Source organism: Hippocampus zosterae, chromosome 14 (genome assembly GCF_025434085.1).
Source record: "Hippocampus zosterae strain Florida chromosome 14, ASM2543408v3, whole genome shotgun sequence".
NCBI lineage: Eukaryota > Metazoa > Chordata > Actinopteri > Syngnathiformes > Syngnathidae > Hippocampus > Hippocampus zosterae.
The window spans coordinates 13,848,708-13,867,099 of NC_067464.1; the positions used below are offsets into that span (position 1 = coordinate 13,848,708).

At 46.5% G+C, this 18,392-nt stretch overlaps 2 long non-coding RNA genes and 58 other non-coding genes across 60 annotated transcripts; all 60 read left to right on the forward strand.

The window, feature by feature from the left end:
* Positions 1-317: 317 nt before the first annotated feature.
* LOC127615140 (uncharacterized) lies at positions 318-8,689 on the forward strand. The gene is made up of 3 exons (XR_007966826.1): positions 318-385; positions 1,267-1,471; positions 8,374-8,689. It is a non-coding gene; the product is annotated as an uncharacterized LOC127615140 (long non-coding RNA).
* trnam-cau (transfer RNA methionine (anticodon CAU)) lies at positions 1,033-1,105 on the forward strand. Its single transcript has one exon. It is a non-coding gene; the product is annotated as a tRNA-Met (tRNA).
* trnam-cau (transfer RNA methionine (anticodon CAU)) lies at positions 1,454-1,526 on the forward strand. Its single transcript has one exon. It is a non-coding gene; the product is annotated as a tRNA-Met (tRNA).
* Positions 2,525-2,597, forward strand: trnam-cau (transfer RNA methionine (anticodon CAU)). Its single transcript has one exon. It is a non-coding gene; the product is annotated as a tRNA-Met (tRNA).
* trnam-cau (transfer RNA methionine (anticodon CAU)) lies at positions 2,730-2,802 on the forward strand. Its single transcript has one exon. It is a non-coding gene; the product is annotated as a tRNA-Met (tRNA).
* On the forward strand, positions 3,151-3,223 carry trnam-cau (transfer RNA methionine (anticodon CAU)). Its single transcript has one exon. It is a non-coding gene; the product is annotated as a tRNA-Met (tRNA).
* trnam-cau (transfer RNA methionine (anticodon CAU)) lies at positions 3,372-3,444 on the forward strand. The gene has a single exon. It is a non-coding gene; the product is annotated as a tRNA-Met (tRNA).
* Positions 3,593-3,665, forward strand: trnam-cau (transfer RNA methionine (anticodon CAU)). Its single transcript has one exon. It is a non-coding gene; the product is annotated as a tRNA-Met (tRNA).
* On the forward strand, positions 3,814-3,886 carry trnam-cau (transfer RNA methionine (anticodon CAU)). The gene has a single exon. It is a non-coding gene; the product is annotated as a tRNA-Met (tRNA).
* On the forward strand, positions 4,035-4,107 carry trnam-cau (transfer RNA methionine (anticodon CAU)). The gene has a single exon. It is a non-coding gene; the product is annotated as a tRNA-Met (tRNA).
* trnam-cau (transfer RNA methionine (anticodon CAU)) lies at positions 4,251-4,323 on the forward strand. The gene has a single exon. It is a non-coding gene; the product is annotated as a tRNA-Met (tRNA).
* Positions 4,677-4,749, forward strand: trnam-cau (transfer RNA methionine (anticodon CAU)). Its single transcript has one exon. It is a non-coding gene; the product is annotated as a tRNA-Met (tRNA).
* On the forward strand, positions 5,106-5,178 carry trnam-cau (transfer RNA methionine (anticodon CAU)). The gene has a single exon. It is a non-coding gene; the product is annotated as a tRNA-Met (tRNA).
* Positions 5,527-5,599, forward strand: trnam-cau (transfer RNA methionine (anticodon CAU)). Its single transcript has one exon. It is a non-coding gene; the product is annotated as a tRNA-Met (tRNA).
* On the forward strand, positions 5,748-5,820 carry trnam-cau (transfer RNA methionine (anticodon CAU)). Its single transcript has one exon. It is a non-coding gene; the product is annotated as a tRNA-Met (tRNA).
* trnam-cau (transfer RNA methionine (anticodon CAU)) lies at positions 5,953-6,025 on the forward strand. The gene has a single exon. It is a non-coding gene; the product is annotated as a tRNA-Met (tRNA).
* Positions 6,169-6,241, forward strand: trnam-cau (transfer RNA methionine (anticodon CAU)). The gene has a single exon. It is a non-coding gene; the product is annotated as a tRNA-Met (tRNA).
* trnam-cau (transfer RNA methionine (anticodon CAU)) lies at positions 6,374-6,446 on the forward strand. The gene has a single exon. It is a non-coding gene; the product is annotated as a tRNA-Met (tRNA).
* trnam-cau (transfer RNA methionine (anticodon CAU)) lies at positions 6,595-6,667 on the forward strand. Its single transcript has one exon. It is a non-coding gene; the product is annotated as a tRNA-Met (tRNA).
* trnam-cau (transfer RNA methionine (anticodon CAU)) lies at positions 7,032-7,104 on the forward strand. Its single transcript has one exon. It is a non-coding gene; the product is annotated as a tRNA-Met (tRNA).
* On the forward strand, positions 7,471-7,543 carry trnam-cau (transfer RNA methionine (anticodon CAU)). Its single transcript has one exon. It is a non-coding gene; the product is annotated as a tRNA-Met (tRNA).
* Positions 7,692-7,764, forward strand: trnam-cau (transfer RNA methionine (anticodon CAU)). The gene has a single exon. It is a non-coding gene; the product is annotated as a tRNA-Met (tRNA).
* On the forward strand, positions 7,914-7,986 carry trnam-cau (transfer RNA methionine (anticodon CAU)). The gene has a single exon. It is a non-coding gene; the product is annotated as a tRNA-Met (tRNA).
* trnam-cau (transfer RNA methionine (anticodon CAU)) lies at positions 8,356-8,428 on the forward strand. The gene has a single exon. It is a non-coding gene; the product is annotated as a tRNA-Met (tRNA).
* trnam-cau (transfer RNA methionine (anticodon CAU)) lies at positions 8,572-8,644 on the forward strand. The gene has a single exon. It is a non-coding gene; the product is annotated as a tRNA-Met (tRNA).
* An 86-nt stretch (positions 8,690-8,775) lies between the features above and the next one.
* Positions 8,776-8,849, forward strand: trnam-cau (transfer RNA methionine (anticodon CAU)). The gene has a single exon. It is a non-coding gene; the product is annotated as a tRNA-Met (tRNA).
* Positions 8,850-8,992: 143 nt separating this feature from the next.
* On the forward strand, positions 8,993-9,065 carry trnai-uau (transfer RNA isoleucine (anticodon UAU)). Its single transcript has one exon. It is a non-coding gene; the product is annotated as a tRNA-Ile (tRNA).
* A 131-nt stretch (positions 9,066-9,196) lies between these two features.
* trnam-cau (transfer RNA methionine (anticodon CAU)) lies at positions 9,197-9,270 on the forward strand. Its single transcript has one exon. It is a non-coding gene; the product is annotated as a tRNA-Met (tRNA).
* Positions 9,271-9,421: 151 nt separating this feature from the next.
* On the forward strand, positions 9,422-9,494 carry trnam-cau (transfer RNA methionine (anticodon CAU)). The gene has a single exon. It is a non-coding gene; the product is annotated as a tRNA-Met (tRNA).
* A 132-nt stretch (positions 9,495-9,626) lies between these two features.
* Positions 9,627-9,699, forward strand: trnam-cau (transfer RNA methionine (anticodon CAU)). The gene has a single exon. It is a non-coding gene; the product is annotated as a tRNA-Met (tRNA).
* Positions 9,700-9,847: 148 nt separating this feature from the next.
* trnam-cau (transfer RNA methionine (anticodon CAU)) lies at positions 9,848-9,920 on the forward strand. Its single transcript has one exon. It is a non-coding gene; the product is annotated as a tRNA-Met (tRNA).
* Positions 9,921-10,068: 148 nt separating this feature from the next.
* trnam-cau (transfer RNA methionine (anticodon CAU)) lies at positions 10,069-10,141 on the forward strand. Its single transcript has one exon. It is a non-coding gene; the product is annotated as a tRNA-Met (tRNA).
* A 148-nt stretch (positions 10,142-10,289) lies between these two features.
* trnam-cau (transfer RNA methionine (anticodon CAU)) lies at positions 10,290-10,362 on the forward strand. The gene has a single exon. It is a non-coding gene; the product is annotated as a tRNA-Met (tRNA).
* A 367-nt stretch (positions 10,363-10,729) lies between these two features.
* Positions 10,730-10,802, forward strand: trnam-cau (transfer RNA methionine (anticodon CAU)). Its single transcript has one exon. It is a non-coding gene; the product is annotated as a tRNA-Met (tRNA).
* A 143-nt stretch (positions 10,803-10,945) lies between these two features.
* Positions 10,946-11,018, forward strand: trnam-cau (transfer RNA methionine (anticodon CAU)). The gene has a single exon. It is a non-coding gene; the product is annotated as a tRNA-Met (tRNA).
* Positions 11,019-11,371: 353 nt separating this feature from the next.
* On the forward strand, positions 11,372-11,444 carry trnam-cau (transfer RNA methionine (anticodon CAU)). Its single transcript has one exon. It is a non-coding gene; the product is annotated as a tRNA-Met (tRNA).
* Positions 11,445-11,800: 356 nt separating this feature from the next.
* On the forward strand, positions 11,801-11,873 carry trnam-cau (transfer RNA methionine (anticodon CAU)). Its single transcript has one exon. It is a non-coding gene; the product is annotated as a tRNA-Met (tRNA).
* Positions 11,874-12,016: 143 nt separating this feature from the next.
* Positions 12,017-12,089, forward strand: trnam-cau (transfer RNA methionine (anticodon CAU)). Its single transcript has one exon. It is a non-coding gene; the product is annotated as a tRNA-Met (tRNA).
* Positions 12,090-12,221: 132 nt separating this feature from the next.
* Positions 12,222-12,294, forward strand: trnam-cau (transfer RNA methionine (anticodon CAU)). The gene has a single exon. It is a non-coding gene; the product is annotated as a tRNA-Met (tRNA).
* A 148-nt stretch (positions 12,295-12,442) lies between these two features.
* Positions 12,443-12,515, forward strand: trnam-cau (transfer RNA methionine (anticodon CAU)). Its single transcript has one exon. It is a non-coding gene; the product is annotated as a tRNA-Met (tRNA).
* A 132-nt stretch (positions 12,516-12,647) lies between these two features.
* On the forward strand, positions 12,648-12,720 carry trnam-cau (transfer RNA methionine (anticodon CAU)). Its single transcript has one exon. It is a non-coding gene; the product is annotated as a tRNA-Met (tRNA).
* Positions 12,721-12,863: 143 nt separating this feature from the next.
* Positions 12,864-12,936, forward strand: trnam-cau (transfer RNA methionine (anticodon CAU)). Its single transcript has one exon. It is a non-coding gene; the product is annotated as a tRNA-Met (tRNA).
* Positions 12,937-13,068: 132 nt separating this feature from the next.
* On the forward strand, positions 13,069-13,141 carry trnam-cau (transfer RNA methionine (anticodon CAU)). Its single transcript has one exon. It is a non-coding gene; the product is annotated as a tRNA-Met (tRNA).
* Positions 13,142-13,289: 148 nt separating this feature from the next.
* trnam-cau (transfer RNA methionine (anticodon CAU)) lies at positions 13,290-13,362 on the forward strand. The gene has a single exon. It is a non-coding gene; the product is annotated as a tRNA-Met (tRNA).
* Positions 13,363-13,726: 364 nt separating this feature from the next.
* trnam-cau (transfer RNA methionine (anticodon CAU)) lies at positions 13,727-13,799 on the forward strand. The gene has a single exon. It is a non-coding gene; the product is annotated as a tRNA-Met (tRNA).
* Positions 13,800-14,168: 369 nt separating this feature from the next.
* trnam-cau (transfer RNA methionine (anticodon CAU)) lies at positions 14,169-14,241 on the forward strand. The gene has a single exon. It is a non-coding gene; the product is annotated as a tRNA-Met (tRNA).
* A 369-nt stretch (positions 14,242-14,610) lies between these two features.
* Positions 14,611-14,683, forward strand: trnam-cau (transfer RNA methionine (anticodon CAU)). The gene has a single exon. It is a non-coding gene; the product is annotated as a tRNA-Met (tRNA).
* A 148-nt stretch (positions 14,684-14,831) lies between these two features.
* On the forward strand, positions 14,832-14,904 carry trnam-cau (transfer RNA methionine (anticodon CAU)). The gene has a single exon. It is a non-coding gene; the product is annotated as a tRNA-Met (tRNA).
* On the forward strand, positions 14,890-18,245 carry LOC127615141 (uncharacterized). Its single transcript, XR_007966827.1, has 3 exons — positions 14,890-15,065; positions 15,271-15,486; positions 18,066-18,245. It is a non-coding gene; the product is annotated as an uncharacterized LOC127615141 (long non-coding RNA).
* Positions 15,048-15,120, forward strand: trnam-cau (transfer RNA methionine (anticodon CAU)). Its single transcript has one exon. It is a non-coding gene; the product is annotated as a tRNA-Met (tRNA).
* trnam-cau (transfer RNA methionine (anticodon CAU)) lies at positions 15,252-15,325 on the forward strand. Its single transcript has one exon. It is a non-coding gene; the product is annotated as a tRNA-Met (tRNA).
* Positions 15,469-15,541, forward strand: trnai-uau (transfer RNA isoleucine (anticodon UAU)). The gene has a single exon. It is a non-coding gene; the product is annotated as a tRNA-Ile (tRNA).
* trnam-cau (transfer RNA methionine (anticodon CAU)) lies at positions 15,673-15,746 on the forward strand. The gene has a single exon. It is a non-coding gene; the product is annotated as a tRNA-Met (tRNA).
* Positions 16,524-16,596, forward strand: trnam-cau (transfer RNA methionine (anticodon CAU)). The gene has a single exon. It is a non-coding gene; the product is annotated as a tRNA-Met (tRNA).
* On the forward strand, positions 16,729-16,801 carry trnam-cau (transfer RNA methionine (anticodon CAU)). The gene has a single exon. It is a non-coding gene; the product is annotated as a tRNA-Met (tRNA).
* On the forward strand, positions 16,950-17,022 carry trnam-cau (transfer RNA methionine (anticodon CAU)). The gene has a single exon. It is a non-coding gene; the product is annotated as a tRNA-Met (tRNA).
* Positions 17,171-17,243, forward strand: trnam-cau (transfer RNA methionine (anticodon CAU)). The gene has a single exon. It is a non-coding gene; the product is annotated as a tRNA-Met (tRNA).
* Positions 17,392-17,464, forward strand: trnam-cau (transfer RNA methionine (anticodon CAU)). The gene has a single exon. It is a non-coding gene; the product is annotated as a tRNA-Met (tRNA).
* trnam-cau (transfer RNA methionine (anticodon CAU)) lies at positions 17,832-17,904 on the forward strand. Its single transcript has one exon. It is a non-coding gene; the product is annotated as a tRNA-Met (tRNA).
* trnam-cau (transfer RNA methionine (anticodon CAU)) lies at positions 18,048-18,120 on the forward strand. The gene has a single exon. It is a non-coding gene; the product is annotated as a tRNA-Met (tRNA).
* Positions 18,246-18,392: the final 147 nt, after the last annotated feature.

The window sequence follows — 18,392 nt, forward strand, 5'->3', positions numbered from 1 at the left end:
TCATGAGTTCAACCCTCGTACGGGGCATGGCAGTCTTTTCCCGAACCTCTTCAATTAAAAATCTTTTTTGCACACGAACACGTGTCTGGCTCATTTACTCACTGCTTGTTCCCTTCTCCTTGATCCATATTGCCTTACATTCGTTCGTTATGCTAACCATTTGGCCTCATTAGCGCAGTAGGTAGCGCATCATTCTCATAATCTGAAGGTCATGAGTTCAACCCTCATACGGGGCATGGTTGTCTCTTTCCAAAACTCTTCAGGAAAAATAGTTTTTCTCCACTTGCACACGAACACATCTGACTCACTTAGTTCCCTTCTCCTTGATCCATGTTGCCTTACATTCGTTACTTATCCTAACCATGTGGCCTCGTTAGCGCAGTAGGTAGCGCGTCAGTCTCATTATCTGAAGGTCATGAGTTCAACCCTTATACGGGCCATGTTAGTCTTTTCCCGAACCTCTTCAGCAAAAATAAATTTTCGCCACTTGGACATGAGCATACGTCTGGCCCATTGAGTCACGGCTCGTTTTCCATTCCCTTCTCCTTCATTACGATCGCCTTACATTCGTTACTTTCGCCAAACCTGTGGCCTCGTTAGCAAAGCAGGTAGCGCGTCAGTCTCATAATCTGAAGGTCATGAGTTCAACCCTCATACGGGGCATGTTAGTCTTTTCCCAAACCTCTTCTGGAAAAATGGTTTTTCGCCACTTGGACATGAGCACGCGTCTGGCCCATTGAGTCCCTTCTTTTTCCATTCCGTTCTCCTTCATCACTATCGCCTTACATTCGTTACTTTTGCTAAACCTGTGGCCTAGTTAGTGCAGTCGGTAGCGCGTCAGTCTCATAATCTGAAGGTCATGAATTCAACCCTCATACGCGGCATGTTAGTCTTTTCCCAAACCTCTTCTGGAAAAATGGTTTTTCGCCACTTGGACATGAGCACGCGTCTGGCCCATTGAGTCCCTTCTTTTTCCATTCCCTTCTCCTTCATCACTATCGCCTTACATTTGTTACTTTCACTAAACCTGTGGCCTCGTTAGCACAGCAGGTAGCGCGTCAGTCTCATAATCTGAAGGTCATGAGTTCAACCCTCATACGGGGCATGGCAGTCTTTTCCCGAACCTCTTCAATGAAAAATATTTTTCGCCACTTGGACACGAACACGTGTCTGGCTCATTTACTCACTGCTTGGTCCCTTCTCCTTGATCCATATTGCCTTACATTCGTTACTTATGCTAATCATGTGGCCTCGTTAGCGCCGTAGGTAGCGCGTCAGTCTCATAATCTGAAGGTCATGAGTTCAACCCTAATACGGGGCATGGTAGTCTTTTCCCAAACCTCTTCAGGAAAAATAGTTTTTCGCCACTTGCACACGAACTCGGCTGACTCGCTCGCGTTCCCTTCTCCTTGATCCATGTTGCCTTACATTCGTTACTTATGTTAACCATGTGGCCTCGTTAGCGCAGTAGGTAGCGCGTCAGTCTCATAATCTGAAGGTCATGAGTTCGACCCTCATACGGGGCATGTTAGTCTTTTCCCAAACCTCTTCTGGAAAAATGGTTTTTCGCCACTTGGACATGAGCATACGTCTGGCCCATTGAGTCCCTTCTTTTTCCGTTCCCTTCTCCTTCATCACTATCGCCTTACATTCGGTACTTTCACTAAACCTGTGGCCTCGTTAGCACAGCAGGTAGCACGTCAGTCTCATAATCTGAAGGTCATGAGTTCAACCCTCATACGGGGCATGGCAGTCTTTTCCCGAACCACTTCAATGAAAAATGTTTTTCGCCACTTGGACATGAGCACGCATCTTGCCCATCGAGTCAATTCCTCTAGTAACTTTCCCTCCTTATTCATCCATATAACCTTGCATTCGTTACTTATATTAGTCATGTGGCCTCGTTAGCGCAGTAGGTAGTGCATAAGTCTCATATTCTGAAGGTCATGAGTTCAACCCTTATATGGGGCATGGCAGTCTTTTCCCGAACCTCTTTAGTTAAAATAGTTTTTCGCCACTTGCACACGAACACGGCTGACTCATGCTCGTTCCCTTCTCCTTGATCCATATTGCCTTAAATTCATTAGTTATGCTAACCGTGTGGCCTCGTTAGCGCAGTAGGTAACTCTTCAGTCTCATAATCTGAAGGTCATGAGTTCAACCCTCATACGGGGCATGGTAGTCTTTTCCCAAACCTCTTCAGGAAAAATAGTTTTTCGCCACTTGGACACGAACACGTGTCTGGCTCATATACTCACGACTTGGTCCCTTCTCCTTGATCCATATTTCCTTAAATTCATTAGTTATGCTAATCATGTGGCCTCGTTAGCGCAGTAGGTAGCGCATCAGTCTCATAATCTGAACGTCATGAGTTCAACATTCATACACGCCATGGTAGTCTTTTCCCAAACCTCTTCAATCAAAAACGTTTTTCGCCACTTGCACACGAACACGGCTGACTCTTGCTCGTTCCCTTCTCCTTGATCCATATTGCCTTAAATTCATTAGTTATGCTAACTGTGTGGCCTCGTTAGCGCAGTAGGTACCGCGTCAGTCTCATAATCTGAAGGTCATGAGTTCAACCCTCATACGGGGCATGGTAGTCTTTTCCCAAACCTCTTCAATCAAAAACGTTTTTCGCCACTTGCACACGAACACGGCTGACTCTTCCTCGTTCACTTCTCCTTGATCCATATTGCCTTAAATTCATTAGTTATGCTAACTGTGTGGCCTCGTTAGCGCAGTAGGTACCGTGTCAGGCTCATAATCTGAAGGACATGAGTTCAACCCTCATACGGGGCATGGCAGTCTTTTCCCGAACCTCTTTAGTTAAAATAGTTTTTCGCCACTTGCACACGAACACGTGTCTGGCTCATATACTCACGACTTGGTCCCTTCTCCTTGATCCATATTTCCTTAAATTCATTAGTTATGCTAATCATGTGGCCTTGTTAGCGCAGTAGGTAGCGCATCACTCTCATAATCTGAAGGTCATGAGTTCAACCCTCATACGGGGCATGGCAGTCTTTTCCCTAACCTCTTCAATCAAAAACGTTTTTCGCCACTTGCACACGAACACAGCTGACTCTTGCTCGTTCCCTTCTCCTTGATCCATATTGCCTTAAATTCATTAGTTATGCTAACTATGTGGCCTCGTTAGCGCAGTAGGTAGCGCGTCAGTCTCATAATCTGAAGGTCATGAGTTCAACCCTCATACGGGGCATGGTAGTCTTTTCCCAAACCTCTTCAGGAAAAATAGTTTTTCGCCACTTGGACATGAGCACGCGTCTGGCCCATTGAGTCACTTCTTTTTCCATTCCCTTCTCCTTCATCACTATCGCCTTACAGTCGTTACTTTTGCTAAACCTGTGGCCTCGTTAGCGCAGCAGGTAGCGCGTCAGTCTCATAATCTGGAGGTCATGAGTTCAACCCTCATACGGGGCGTGGCTGTCTTTTCCCGAACCTCTTCAATGAAAAATGTTTTTCGCCACTTGGACATGAGCACGCGTCTGGGCCATTGAGTCACTTCTTTTTCCATTCCGTTCTCCTTCATTACTATCGCCTTACATTCGTTACTTTCGCCAAACGTGTGGCCTCGTTAGCACAGCAGGTAGTGCGTCAGTCTCATAATCTGAAGGTCATGAGTTCAACCCTCATACGGGGCATGGCAGTCTTTTCCCGAACCTCTTCAATGAAAAATGTTTTTCGCCACTTGGACATGAGCACGCGTCTGGGCCATTGAGTCACTTCTTTTTCCATTCCGTTCTCCTTCATCACTATCACCTTACATTCGTTACTTTTGCTAATCCTGTTGCCTCGTTAGCGCAGTCGGTAGCGCGTCAGTCTCATAATCTGAAGGTCATGAGTTCAACCCTCATACGGGGCATGTTAGTCTTTTCCCAAACCTCTTCTGGAAAAATGGTTTTTCGCCACTTGGACATGAGCACGCGTCTGGCCCATTGAGTCCCTTCTTTTTCCATTCCCTTCTCCTTCATCACTATCGCCTTACATTCGTTACTTTCACTAAACCTGTGGCCTCGTTAGCACAGCAGGTAGCGCGTCAGTCTCATAATCTGAAGGTCATGAGTTCAACCCTCATACGGGGCATGGCAGTCTTTTCCCGAACCTCTTCAATGAAAAATATTTTTCGCCACTTGGACACGAACACGTGTCTGGCTCATTTACTCACTGCTTGGTCCCTTCTCCTTGATCCATATTGCCTTACATTCGTTAGTTACGCCAATCATGTGGCCTCGTTAGCGCAGTAGGTAGCGCGTCAGTCTCATAATCTGAAGGTCATGAGTTCAACCCTCATACGGGGCATGGTAGTCTTTTCCCAAACCTCTTCAGGAAAAATAGTTTTTCGCCACTTGCACACGAACTCGGCTGACTCGCTCGCGTTCCCTTCTCCTTGATCCATGTTGCCTTACATTCGTTACTTATGTTAACCATGTTGCCTCGTTAGCACAGTAGGTAGCGCGTCAGTCTCATAATCTGAAGGTCATGAGTTCAACCCTCATAAGGGGCATGTTAGTCTTTTCCCAAACCTCTTCTGGAAAAATGGTTTTTCGCCACTTGGACATGAGCACGCGTCTGGCCCATTGAGTCCCTTCTTTTTCCATTCCCTTCTCCTTCATCACTATCGCCTTACATTCGGTACTTTCATTAAACCCGTGGCCTCGTTAGCACAGCAGGTAGCGCGTCAGTCTCATAATCTGAAGGTCATGAGTTCAACCCTCATACGGGGCATGGCAGTCTTTTCCCGAACCACTTCAATGAAAAATGTTTTTCGCCACTTGGACATGAGCACGCATCTTGCCCATCTAGTCAATTCCTCTAGTAACTTTCCCTCCTTATTCATCCATATAACCTTGCATTCGTTACTTCTATTAGTCATGTGGCCTCGTTAGCGCAGTAGATAGTGCATAAATCTCATATTCTGAAGGTCATGAGTTCAACCCTTATATGGGGCATGGCAGTCTTTTCCCGAACCTCTTTAGTTAAAATAGTTTTTCGCCACTTGCACACGAACACGGCTGAGGCATGCTCGTTCCCTTCTCCTTGATCCATATTGCCTTAAATTCATTAGTTATGCTAACCGTGTGGCCTCGTTAGCGCAGTAGGTAGCGTGTCAGTCTCATAATCTGAAGGTCATGAGTTCAACCCTCATACGGGGCATGGCAGTCTTTTCCCGAACCTCTTTAGTTAAAATAGTTTTTCGCCACTTGCACACGAACACGTGTCTGGCTCATATACTCACTACTTGGTCCCTTCTCCTTGATCCATATTTCCTTAAATTCATTAGTTATGCTAATCATGTGGCCTCGTTAGCGCAGTAGGTAGGGCATCACTCTCATAATCTGAAGGTCATGAGTTCAACCCTCATACGGGGCATGGCAGTCTTTTCCCTAACCTCTTCAATCAAAAACGTTTTTCGCCACTTGCACACGAACACGGCTGACTCTTGCTCGTTCCCTTCTCGTTGATCCATATTGCCTTAAATTCATTAGTTATGCTAACTATGTGGCCTCGTTAGCGCAGTAGGTAGCGCGTCAGTCTCATAATCTGAAGGTCATGAGTTCAACCCTCATACGGGGCATGGTAGTCTTTTCCCAAACCTCTTCAGGAAAAATAGTTTTTCGCCACTTGGACATGAGCACGCGTCTGGCCCATTGAGTCACTTCTTTTTCCATTCCCTTCTCCTTCATCACTATCGCCTTACATTCGTTACTTCTGCTAAACCTGTGGCCTCGTTAGCGCAACAGGTAGCGCGTCAGTCTCATAATCTGGAGGTCATGAGTTCAACCCTCATACGGGGCGTGGCTGTCTTTTCCCAAACCTCTTCAATCAAAAACGTTTTTCGCCACTTGCACACGAACACGGCTCACTCTTCCTCGTTCCCTTCTCCTTGATCCATATTGCCTTAAATTCATTAGTTATGCTAACTGTGTGGCCTCGTTAGCGCAGTAGGTAGCGTGTCAGTCTCATAATCTGAAGCTCATGAGTTCAACCCTCATACGGGGCATGGCAGTCTTTTCCCGAACCTCTTTAGTTAAAATAGTTTTTCGCCACTTGCACACGAACACGTGTCTGGCTCATATACTCACCACTTGGTCCCTTCTCCTTGATCCATATTTCCTTAAATTCATTAGTTATGCTAATCATGTGGCCTCGTTAGCGCAGTAGGTAGCGCATCACTCTCATAATCTGAAGGTCATGAGTTCAACCCTCATACGGGGCATGGCAGTCCTTTCCCTAACCTCTTCAATCAAAAACGTTTTTCGCCACTTGCACACGAACACGGCTGACTCTTGCTCGTTCCCTTCTCCTTGATCCATATTGCCTTAAATTCATTAGTTATGCTAACTATGTGGCCTCGTTAGCGCAGTAGGTAGCGCGTCAGTCTCATAATCTGAAGGTCATGAGTTCAACCCTCATACGGGGCATGGTAGTCCTTTCCCAAACCTCTTCAGGAAAAATAGTTTTTCGCCACTTGGACATGAGCACGCGTCTGGCCCATTGAGTCACTTCTTTTTCCATTCCCTTCTCCTTCATCACTATCGCCTTACATTCGTTACTTTTGCTAAACCTGTGGCCTCGTTAGCGCAGCAGGTAGCGCGTCAGTCTCATAATCTGGAGGTCATGAGTTCAACCCTCATACGGGGCGTGGCTGTCTTTTCCCGAACCTCTTCAATGAAAAATGTTTTTCGCCACTTGGACATGAGCACGCGTCTGGGCCATTGAGTCACTTCTTTTTCCATTCCGTTCTCCTTCATTACTATCGCCTTACATTCGTTACTTTCGCCAAACCTGTGGCCTCGTTAGCACAGCAGGTAGCGCGTCAATCTCATAATCTGAAGGTCATGAGTTCAACCCTCATACGGGGCATGGCAGTCTTTTCCCGAACCTCTTCAATGAAAAATGTTTTTCGCCACTTGGACACGAACACGTGTCTGGCTCATTTGCTCACTGCTTGGTCCCTTCTCGTTGATCCATATTGCCTTACATTCGTTAGTTATGCTAATCATGTGGCCTAGTTAGCGCAGTAGGTAGCGCGTCAGTCTCATAATCTGAAGGTCATGAGTTCAACCCTCATACGGGGCATGGCAGTCTTTTCCCGAACCTCTTCAATGAAAAATGTTTTTCGCCACTTGGACATGAGCACGCGTCTGGGCCATTGAGTCACTTCTTCCATTCCGTTCTCCTTCATCACTATCACCTTACATTCGTTACTTTCACTAAACCTGTGGCCTTGTTAGCACAGCATGTAGCGCGTCAGTCTCATAATCTGAAGGTCATGAGTTCAACCCTCATACGGGGCATGGTAGTCTTTTCCCAAACCTCTTCAGGAAAAATAGTTTTTCGCCACTTGGACATGAGCACGCGTCTGGGCCATTGAGTCACTTCTTTTTCCATTCCGTTCTCCTTCATTACTATCGCCTTACATTCGTTACTTTTGCCAAACTTGTGGCCTCGTTAGCACAGCAGGTAGCGCGTCAGTCTCATAATCTGAAGGTCATGAGTTCAACCCTCATACGGGGCATGGCAGTCTTTTCCCGAACCTCTTAAATGAAAAATGTTTTTCGCCACTTGGACATGAGCACGCGTCTGGGCCATTGAGTCACTTCTTTTTCCATTCCGTTCTCCTTCATCACTATCACCTTACATTCGTTACTTTCACTAAACCTGTGGCCTCGTTAGCGCAGTAGGTAGCGCGTTAGTCTCATAATCTAAAGGTCGTGAGTTCAACCCTCATACGGGGCATGTTAGTCTTTTCCCAAACCTCTTCTGGAAAAAATTGTTTTTCGCCACTTGGACATGAGCACGCGTCTGGCCCATTGAGTCCCTTCTTTTTCCACTCCCTTCTCCTTCATCACTATCGCCTTACATTCGTTACTTTTGCTAAACCTGTGGCCTCGTTAGCGCAGTCGGTAGCGCGTCAGTCTCATAATCTGAAGGTCATGAGTTCAACCCTCATACGGGGCATGTTAGTCTTTTCCCAAACCTCTTCTGGAAAAATGGTTTTTCGCCACTTGGACATGAGCACGCGTCTGGCCCATTGAGTCCCTTCTTTTTCCATTCCCTTCTCCTTCATCACTATCGCCTTACATTCGTTACTTTTGCTAAACCTGTGGCCTCGTTAGCGCAGTCGGTAGCGCGTCAGTCTCATAATCTGAAGGTCATGAATTCAACCCTCATACGCGGCATGTTAGTCTTTTCCCAAACCTCTTCTGGAAAAAGGGTTTTTCGCCACTTGGACATGAGCACGCGTCTGGCCCATTGAGTCCCTTCTTTTTCCATTCCCTTCTCCTTCATCACTATCGCCTTACATTCGTTACTTTCACTAAACCTGTGGCCTCGTTAGCACAGCAGGTAGCGCGTCAGTCTCATAATCTGAAGGTCATGAGTTCAACCCTCATACGGGGCATGGCAGTCTTTTCCCGAACCTCTTCAATGAAAAATATTTTTCGCCACTTGGACACGAACACGTGTCTGGCTCATTTACTCACTGCTTGGTCCCTTCTCCTTGATCCATATTGCCTTACATTCGTTACTTATGCTAATCATGTGGCCTCGTTAGCGCAGTAGGTAGCGCGTCAGTCTCATAATCTGAAGGTCATGAGTTCAACCCTCATACGGGGCATGGTAGTCTTTTCCCAAACCTCTTCAGGAAAAATAGTTTTTCGCCACTTGCACACGAACTCGGCTGACTCGCTCGCGTTCCCTTCTCCTTGATCCATGTTGCCTTACATTCGTTACTTATGTTAACCATGTGCCCTCGTTAGCGCAGTAGGTAGCGCGTCAGTCTCATAATCTGAAGGTCATGAGTTCAACCCTCATACGGGGCATGGCAGTCTTTTCCCGAACCTCTTCAATGAAAAATATTTTTCGCCACTTGGACACGAACACGTGTCTGGCTCATTTACTCACTGCTTGGTCCCTTCTCCTTGATCCATATTGCCTTACATTCGTTACTTATGCTAATCATGTGGCCTCGTTAGCGCAGTAGGTAGCGCGTCAGTCTTATAATCTGAAGGTCATGAGTTCAACCCTCATACGGGGCATGGTAGTCTTTTCCCAAACCTCTTCAGGAAAAATAGTTTTTCGCCACTTGCACACGAACTCGGCTGACTCGCTCGCGTTCCCTTCTCCTTGATCCATGTTGCCTTACATTCGTTACTTATGTTAACCATGTGCCCTCGTTAGCGCAGTAGGTAGTGCGTCAGTCTCATAATCTGAAGGTCATGAGTTCAACCCTCATACGGGGCATGGCAGTCTTTTCCCGAACCACTTCAATGAAAAATGTTTTTCGCCACTTGGACATGAGCACGCATCTTGCCCATCTAGTCAATTCCCCTAGTAACTTTCCCTCCTTATTCATCCATATAACCTTGCATTCGTTACTTATATTAGTCATGTGGCCTCGTTAGCGCAGTAGGTAGCGCGTCAGTCTCATAATCTGAAGGTCATGAGTTCAACCCTCATACGGGGCATGGTAGTCTTTTCCCAAACCTCTTCAATCAAAAACGTTTTTCGCCACTTGCACACGAACGCGGCTGACTCTTGCTCGTTCCCTTCTCCTTGATCCATATTGCCTTAAATTCATTAGTTATGCTAACTATGTGGCCTCGTTAGCGCAGTAGGTAGAGCGTCAGTCTCATAATCTGAAGGTCATGAGTTCAACCCTCATACGGGGCATGGTAGTCTTTTCCCAAACCTCTTCAGGAAAAATAGTTTTTCGCCACTTGGACATGAGCACGCGTCTGGCCCATTGAGTCACTTCTTTTTCCATTCCCTTCTCCTTCATCACTATCGCCTTACATTCGTTACTTTTGCTAAACCTGTGGCCTCGTTAGCGCAGCAGGTAGCGCGTCAGTCTCATAATCTGGAGGTCATGAGTTCAACCCTCATACGAGGCGTGGCTGTCTTTTCCCGAACCTCTTCAATGAAAAATGTTTTTCGCCACTTGGACATGAGCACGCGTCTGGGCCATTGAGTCACTTCTTTTTCCATTCCGTTCTCCTTCATTACTATCGCCTTACATTCGTTACTTTCGCCAAACCTGTGGCCTCGTTAGCACAGCAGGTAGCGCGTCAGTCTCATAATCTGAAGGTCATGAGTTCAACCCTCATACGGGGCATGGCAGTCTTTTCCCGAACCTCTTCAATGAAAAATGTTTTTCGCCACTTGGACATGAGCACGCGTCTGGGCCATTGAGTCACTTCTTTTTCCATTCCGTTCTCCTTCATCACTATCACCTTACATTCGTTACTTTCACTAAACCTGTGGCCTCGTTAGCGCAGTAGGTAGCGCGTTAGTCTCATAATCTAAAGGTCGTGAGTTCAACCCTCATACGGGGCATGTTAGTCTTTTCCCAAACCTCTTCTGGAAAAATGGTTTTTCGCCACTTGGACATGAGCACGCGTCTGGCCCATTGAGTCCCTTCTTTTTCCATTCCCTTCTCCTTCATCACTATCGCCTTACATTCGCTACTTTTGCTAAACCTGTGGCCTCGTTAGTGCAGTCGGTAGCGCGTCAGTCTCATAATCTGAAGGTCATGAATTCAACCCTCATACGCGGCATGGCAGTCTTTTCCCGAACCTCTTCAATGAAAAATGTTTTTCGCCACTTGGACATGAGCACGTGTCTGGGCCATTGAGTCACTTTTTTCCATTCCGTTCTCCTTCATTACTATGGCCTTACATTTGTTACTTTCACTAGACCTGTGGCCTCGTTAGCACAGCAGGTAGCGCGTCAGTCTCATAATCTGAAGGTCATGAGTTCAACCCTCATACGGGGCATGGCAGTCTTTTCCCGAACCTCTTCAATGAAAAATGTTTTTCACCACTTGCACACGAACACGTGTCTGGCTCATTTACTCACTGCTTGGTCCCTTCTCCTTGATCCATATTGCCTTACATTCGTTAGTTATGCTAATCATGTGGCCTCGTTAGCGCAGTAGGTAGCGCGTCAGTCTCATAATCTGAAGGTCATGAGTTCAACCCTCATACGGGGCATGGTAGTCTTTTCCCGAACCTCTTTAGTTAAAATAGTTTTTCGCCACTTGCACACGAACTCGGCTGACTCGCTCGCGTTCCCTTCTCCTTGATCCATGTTGCCTTACATTCGTTACTTATGTTAACCATGTTGCCTCGTTAGCGCAGTAGGTAGCGCCTCAGTCTCATAATCTGAAGGTCATGAGTTCGACCCTCATAAGGGGCATGTTAGTCTTTTCCCAAACCTCTTCTGGAAAAATGGTTTTTCGCCACTTGGACATGAGCACGCGTCTGGCCCATTGAGTCCCTTCTTTTTCCATTCCCTTCTCCTTCATCACTATCGCCTTACATTCGGTACTTTCATTAAACCCGTGGCCTCGTTAGCACAGCAGGTAGCGCGTCAGTCTCATAATCTGAAGGTCATGAGTTCAACCCTCATACGGGGCATGGCAGTCTTTTCCCGAACCACTTCAATGAAAAATGTTTTTCGCCACTTGGACATGAGCACGCATCTTGCCCATCTAGTCAATTCCTCTAGTAACTTTCCCTCCTTATTCATCCATATAACCTTGCATTCGTTACTTCTATTAGTCATGTGGCCTCGTTAGCGCAGTAGATAGTGCATAAATCTCATATTCTGAAGGTCATGAGTTCAACCCTTATATGGGGCATGGCAGTCTTTTCCCGAACCTCTTTAGTTAAAATAGTTTTTCGCCACTTGCACACGAACACGGCTGAGGCATGCTCGTTCCCTTCTCCTTGATCCATATTGCCTTAAATTCATTAGTTATGCTAACCGTGTGGCCTCGTTAGCGCAGTAGGTAGCGTGTCAGTCTCATAATCTGAAGGTCATGAGTTCAACCCTCATACGGGGCATGGCAGTCTTTTCCCGAACCTCTTTAGTTAAAATAGTTTTTCGCCACTTGCACACGAACACGTGTCTGGCTCATATACTCACTACTTGGTCCCTTCTCCTTGATCCATATTTCCTTAAATTCATTAGTTATGCTAATCATGTGGCCTCGTTAGCGCAGTAGGTAGCGCATCACTCTCATAATCTGAAGGTCATGAGTTCAACCCTCATACGGGGCATGGCAGTCTTTTCCCTAACCTCTTCAATCAAAAACGTTTTTCGCCACTTGCACACGAACACGGCTGACTCTTGCTCGTTCCCTTCTCGTTGATCCATATTGCCTTAAATTCATTAGTTATGCTAACTATGTGGCCTCGTTAGCGCAGTAGGTAGCGCGTCAGTCTCATAATCTGAAGGTCATGAGTTCAACCCTCATACGGGGCATGGTAGTCTTTTCCCAAACCTCTTCAGGAAAAATAGTTTTTCGCCACTTGGACATGAGCACGCGTCTGGCCCATTGAGTCACTTCTTTTTCCATTCCCTTCTCCTTCATCACTATCGCCTTACATTCGTTACTTTTGCTAAACCTGTGGCCTCGTTAGCGCAGCAGGTAGCGCGTCAGTCTCATAATCTGGAGGTCATGAGTTCAACCCTCATACGGGGCGTGGCTGTCTTTTCCCAAACCTCTTCAATCAAAAACGTTTTTCGCCACTTGCACACGAACACGGCTGACTCTTCCTCGTTCCCTTCTCCTTGATCCATATTGCCTTAAATTCATTAGTTATGCTAACTGTGTGGCCTCGTTAGCGCAGTAGGTAGCGTGTCAGTCTCATAATCTGAAGGTCATGAGTTCAACCCTCATACGGGGCATGGCAGTCTTTTCCCGAACCTCTTTAGTTAAAATAGTTTTTCGCCACTTGCACACGAACACGTGTCTGGCTCATATACTCACCACTTGGTCCCTTCTCCTTGATCCATATTTCCTTAAATTCATTAGTTATGCTAATCATGTGGCCTCGTTAGCGCAGTAGGTAGCGCATCACTCTCATAATCTGAAGGTCATGAGTTCAACCCTCATACGGGGCATGGCAGTCCTTTCCCTAACCTCTTCAATCAAAAACGTTTTTCGCCACTTGCACACGAACACGGCTGACTCTTGCTCGTTCCCTTCTCCTTGATCCATATTGCCTTAAATTCATTAGTTATGCTAACTATGTGGCCTCGTTAGCGCAGTAGGTAGCGCGTCAGTCTCATAATCTGAAGGTCATGAGTTCAACCCTCATACGGGGCATGGTAGTCCTTTCCCAAACCTCTTCAGGAAAAATAGTTTTTCGCCACTTGGACATGAGCACGCGTCTGGCCCATTGAGTCACTTCTTTTTCCATTCCCTTCTCCTTCATCACTATCGCCTTACATTCGTTACTTTTGCTAAACCTGTGGCCTCGTTAGCGCAGCAGGTAGCGCGTCAGTCTCATAATCTGGAGGTCATGAGTTCAACCCTCATACGGGGCGTGGCTGTCTTTTCCCGAACCTCTTCAATGAAAAATGTTTTTCGCCACTTGGACATGAGCACGCGTCTGGGCCATTGAGTCACTTCTTTTTCCATTCCGTTCTCCTTCATTACTATCGCCTTACATTCGTTACTTTCGCCAAACCTGTGGCCTCGTTAGCACAGCAGGTAGCGCGTCAATCTCATAATCTGAAGGTCATGAGTTCAACCCTCATACGGGGCATGGCAGTCTTTTCCCGAACCTCTTCAATGAAAAATGTTTTTCGCCACTTGGACACGAACACGTGTCTGGCTCATTTGCTCACTGCTTGGTCCCTTCTCGTTGATCCATATTGCCTTACATTCGTTAGTTATGCTAATCATGTGGCCTCGTTAGCGCAGTAGGTAGCGCGTCAGTCTCATAATCTGAAGGTCATGAGTTCAACCCTCATACGGGGCATGGCAGTCTTTTCCCGAACCTCTTCAATGAAAAATGTTTTTCGCCACTTGGACATGAGCACGCGTCTGGGCCATTGAGTCACTTCTTTTTCCATTCCGTTCTCCTTCATCACTATCACCTTACATTCGTTACTTTCACTAAACCTGTGGCCTTGTTAGCACAGCATGTAGCGCGTCAGTCTCATAATCTGAAGGTCATGAGTTCAACCCTCATACGGGGCATGGTAGTCTTTTCCCAAACCTCTTCAGGAAAAATAGTTTTTCGCCACTTGGACATGAGCACGCGTCTGGCCCATTGAGTCACTTCTTTTTCCATTCCCTTCTCCTTCATCACTATCGCCTTACAGTCGTTACTTTTGCTAAACCTGTGGCCTCGTTAGCGCAGCAGGTAGCGCGTCAGTCTCATAATCTGGAGGTCATGAGTTCAACCCTCATACGGGGCGTGGCTGTCTTTTCCCGAACCTCTTCAATGAAAAATGTTTTTCGCCACTTGGACATGAGCACGCGTCTGGGCCATTGAGTCACTTCTTTTTCCATTCCGTTCTCCTTCATTACTATCGCCTTACATTCGTTACTTTCGCCAAACCTGTGGCCTCGTTAGCACAGCAGGTAGCGCGTCAGTCTCATAATCAGAAGGTCATGAGTTCAACCCTCATACGGGGCATGGCAGTCTTTTCCCGAACCTCTTAAATGAAAAATGTTTTTCGCCACTTGGACATGAGCACGCGTCTGGGCCATTGAGTCACTTCTTTTTCCATTCCGTTCTCCTTCATCACTATCACCTTACATTCGTTACTTTCACTAAACCTGTGGCCTCGTTAGCGCAGTAGGTAGCGCATTAGTCTCATAATCTAAAGGTCGTGAGTTCAACCCTCATACGGGGCATGTTAGTCTTTTCCCAAACCTCTTCTGGAAAAATGGTTTTTCGCCACTTGGACATGAGCACGCGTCTGGCCCATTGAGTCCCTTCTTTTTCCATTCCCTTCTCCTTCATCACTATCGCCTTACATTCGTTACTTTCACTAAACCTGTGGCCTCGTTAGCACAGCAGGTAGCGCGTCAGTCTCATAATCTGAAGGTCATGAGTTCAACCCTCATACGGGGCATGGCATTCTTTTCCCGAACCTCTTCAATGAAAAATATTTTTCGCCACTTGGACACGAACACGTGTCTGGCTCATTCACTCACTGCTTGGTCCCTTCTCCTTGATCCATATTGCCTTACATTCGTTACTTATGCTAATCATGTGGCCTCGTTAGCGCAGTAGGTAGCGCGTCAGTCTCATAATCTGAAGGTCATGAGTTCAACCCTCATACGGGGCATGGTAGTCTTTTCCCAAACCTCTTCAGGAAAAATAGTTTTTCGCCACTTGCACACGAACTCGGCTGACTCGCTCGCGTTCCCTTCTCCTTGATCCATGTTGCCTTACATTCGTTACTTATGTTAACCATGTGCCCTCGTTAGCGCAGTAGGTAGCGCGTCAGTCTCATAATCTGAAGGTCATGAGTTCAACCCTCATACGGGGCATGGCAGTCTTTTCCCGAACCTCTTCAATAAAAAATATTTTTCGCCACTTGGACACGAACACGTGTCTGGCTCATTTACTCACTGCTTGGTCCCTTCTCCTTGATCCATATTGCCTTACATTCGTTACTTATGCTAATCATGTGGCCTCGTTAGCGCAGTAGGTAGCGCGTCAGTTTTATAATCTGAAGGTCACGAGTTCAACCCTCATACGGGGCATGGTAGTCTTTTCCCAAACCTCTTCAGGAAAAATAGTTTTTCGCCACTTGCACACGAACTCGGCTGACTCGCTCGCGTTCCCTTCTCCTTGATCCATGTTGCCTTACATTCGTTACTTATGTTAACCATGTGCCCTCGTTAGCGCAGTAGGTAGTGCGTCAGTCTCATAATCTGAAGGTCATGAGTTCAACCCTCATACGGGGCATGGCAGTCTTTTCCCGAACCACTTCAATGAAAAATGTTTTTCGCCACTTGGACATGAGCCCGCATCTTGCCCATCTAGTCAATTCCCCTAGTAACTTTCCCTCCTTATTCATCCATATAACCTTGCATTCGTTACTTATATTAGTCATGTGGCCTCGTTAGCGCAGTAGGTAGTGCATAAGTCTCATATTCTGAAGGTCATGAGTTCAACCCTTATATGGGGCATGGCAGTCTTTTCCCGAACCTCTTTAGTTAAAAGAGTTTTTCGCCACTTGCACACGAACACGGCTCACTCATGCTCGTTCCCTTCTCCTTGATCCATATTGCCTTAAATTCATTCGTTATGCTAACCGTGTGGCCTCGTTAGCGCAGTAGGTAACTCGTCAGTCTCATAATCTGAAGGTCGTGAGTTCAACCCTCATACGGGGCATGGTAGTCTTTTCCCAAACCTCTTCAGGAAAAATAGTTTTTCGCCACTTGGACACGAACACGTGTCTGGCTCATATACTCACGACTTGGTCCCTTCTCCTTGATCCATATTTCCTTAAATTCATTAGTTATGCTAATCATGTGGCCTCGTTAGCGCAGTAGGTAGCGCATCAGTCTCATAATCTGAACGTCATGAGTTCAACATTCATACACGCCATGGTAGTCTTTTCCCAAACCTCTTCAATCAAAAACGTTTTTTGCCACTTGCACACGAACACGGCTGACTCTTGCTCGTTCCCTTCTCCTTGATCCATATTGCCTTAAATTCATTAGTTATGATAACTGTGTGGCCTCGTTAGCGCAGTAGGTAGCGCGTCAGTCTCATAATCTGAAGGTCATGAGTTCAACCCTCATACGGGGCATGGTAGTCTTTTCCCAAACCTCTTCAATCAAAAACGTTTTTCGCCACTTGCACACGAACACGGCTGACTCTTGCTCGTTCCCTTCTCCTTGATCCATATTGCCTTAAATTCATTAGTTATGCCAACTATGTGGCCTCGTTAGCGCAGTAGGTAGAGCGTCAGTCTCATAATCTGAAGGTCATGAGTTCAACCCTCATACGGGGCATGGTAGTCTTTTCCCAAACCTCTTCAGGAAAAATAGTTTTTCGCCACTTGGACATGAGCACGCGTCTGGCCCATTGAGTCACTTCTTTTTCCATTCCCTTCTCCTTCATCACTATCGCCTTACATTCGTTACTTTTGCTAAACCTGTGGCCTCGTTAGCGCAGCAGGTAGCGCGTCAGTCTCATAATCTGGAGGTCATGAGTTCAACCCTCATACGAGGCGTGGCTGTCTTTTCCCGAACCTCTTCAATGAAAAATGTTTTTCGCCACTTGGACATGAGCACGCGTCTGGGCCATTGAGTCACTTCTTTTTCCATTCCGTTCTCCTTCATTACTATCGCCTTACATTCGTTACTTTCGCCAAACCTGTGGCCTCGTTAGCACAGCAGGTAGCGCGTCAGTCTCATAATCTGAAGGTCATGAGTTCAACCCTCATACGGGGCATGGCAGTCTTTTCCCGAACCTCTTCAATGAAAAATGTTTTTCGCCACTTGGACATGAGCACGCGTCTGGGCCATTGAGTCACTTCTTTTTCCATTCCGTTCTCCTTCATCACTATCACCTTACATTCGTTACTTTCACTAAACCTGTGGCCTCGTTAGCGCAGTAGGTAGCGCGTTAGTCTCATAATCTAAAGGTCGTGAGTTCAACCCTCATACGGGGCATGTTAATCTTTTCCCAAACCTCTTCTGGAAAAATGGTTTTTCGCCACTTGGACATGAGCACGCGTCTGGCCCATTGAGTCCCTTCTTTTTCCATTCCCTTCTCCTTCATCACTATCGCCTTACATTCGCTACTTTTGCTAAACCTGTGGCCTCGTTAGTGCAGTCGGTAGCGCGTCAGTCTCATAATCTGAAGGTCATGAATTCAACCCTCATACGCGGCATGGCAGTCTTTTCCCGAACCTCTTCAATGAAAAATGTTTTTCGCCACTTGGACATGAGCACGTGTCTGGGCCATTGAGTCACTTTTTTCCATTCCGTTCTCCTTCATTACTATGGCCTTACATTTGTTACTTTCACTAAACCTGTGGCCTCGTTAGCACAGCAGGTAGCGCGTCAGTCTCATAATCTGAAGGTCATGAGTTCAACCCTCATACGGGGCATGGCAGTCTTTTCCCGAACCTCTTCAATGAAAAATGTTTTTCACCACTTGCACACGAACACGTGTCTGGCTCATTTACTCACTGCTTGGTCCCTTCTCCTTGATCCATATTGCCTTACATTCGTTAGTTATGCTAATCATGTGGCCTCGTTAGCGCAGTAGGTAGCGCGTCAGTCTCATAATCTGAAGGTCATGAGTTCAACCCTCATACGGGGCATGGTAGTCTTTTCCCAAACCTCTTCAGGAAAAATAGTTTTTCGCCACTTGCACACGAACTCGGCTGACTCGCTCGCGTTCCCTTCTCCTTGATCCATGTTGCCTTACATTCGTTACTTATGTTAACCATGTTGCCTCGTTAGCGCAGTAGGTAGCGCCTCAGTCTCATAATCTGAAGGTCATGAGTTCGACCCTCATAAGGGGCATGTTAGTCTTTTCCCAAACCTCTTCTGGAAAAATGGTTTTTCGCCACTTGGACATGAGCACGCGTCT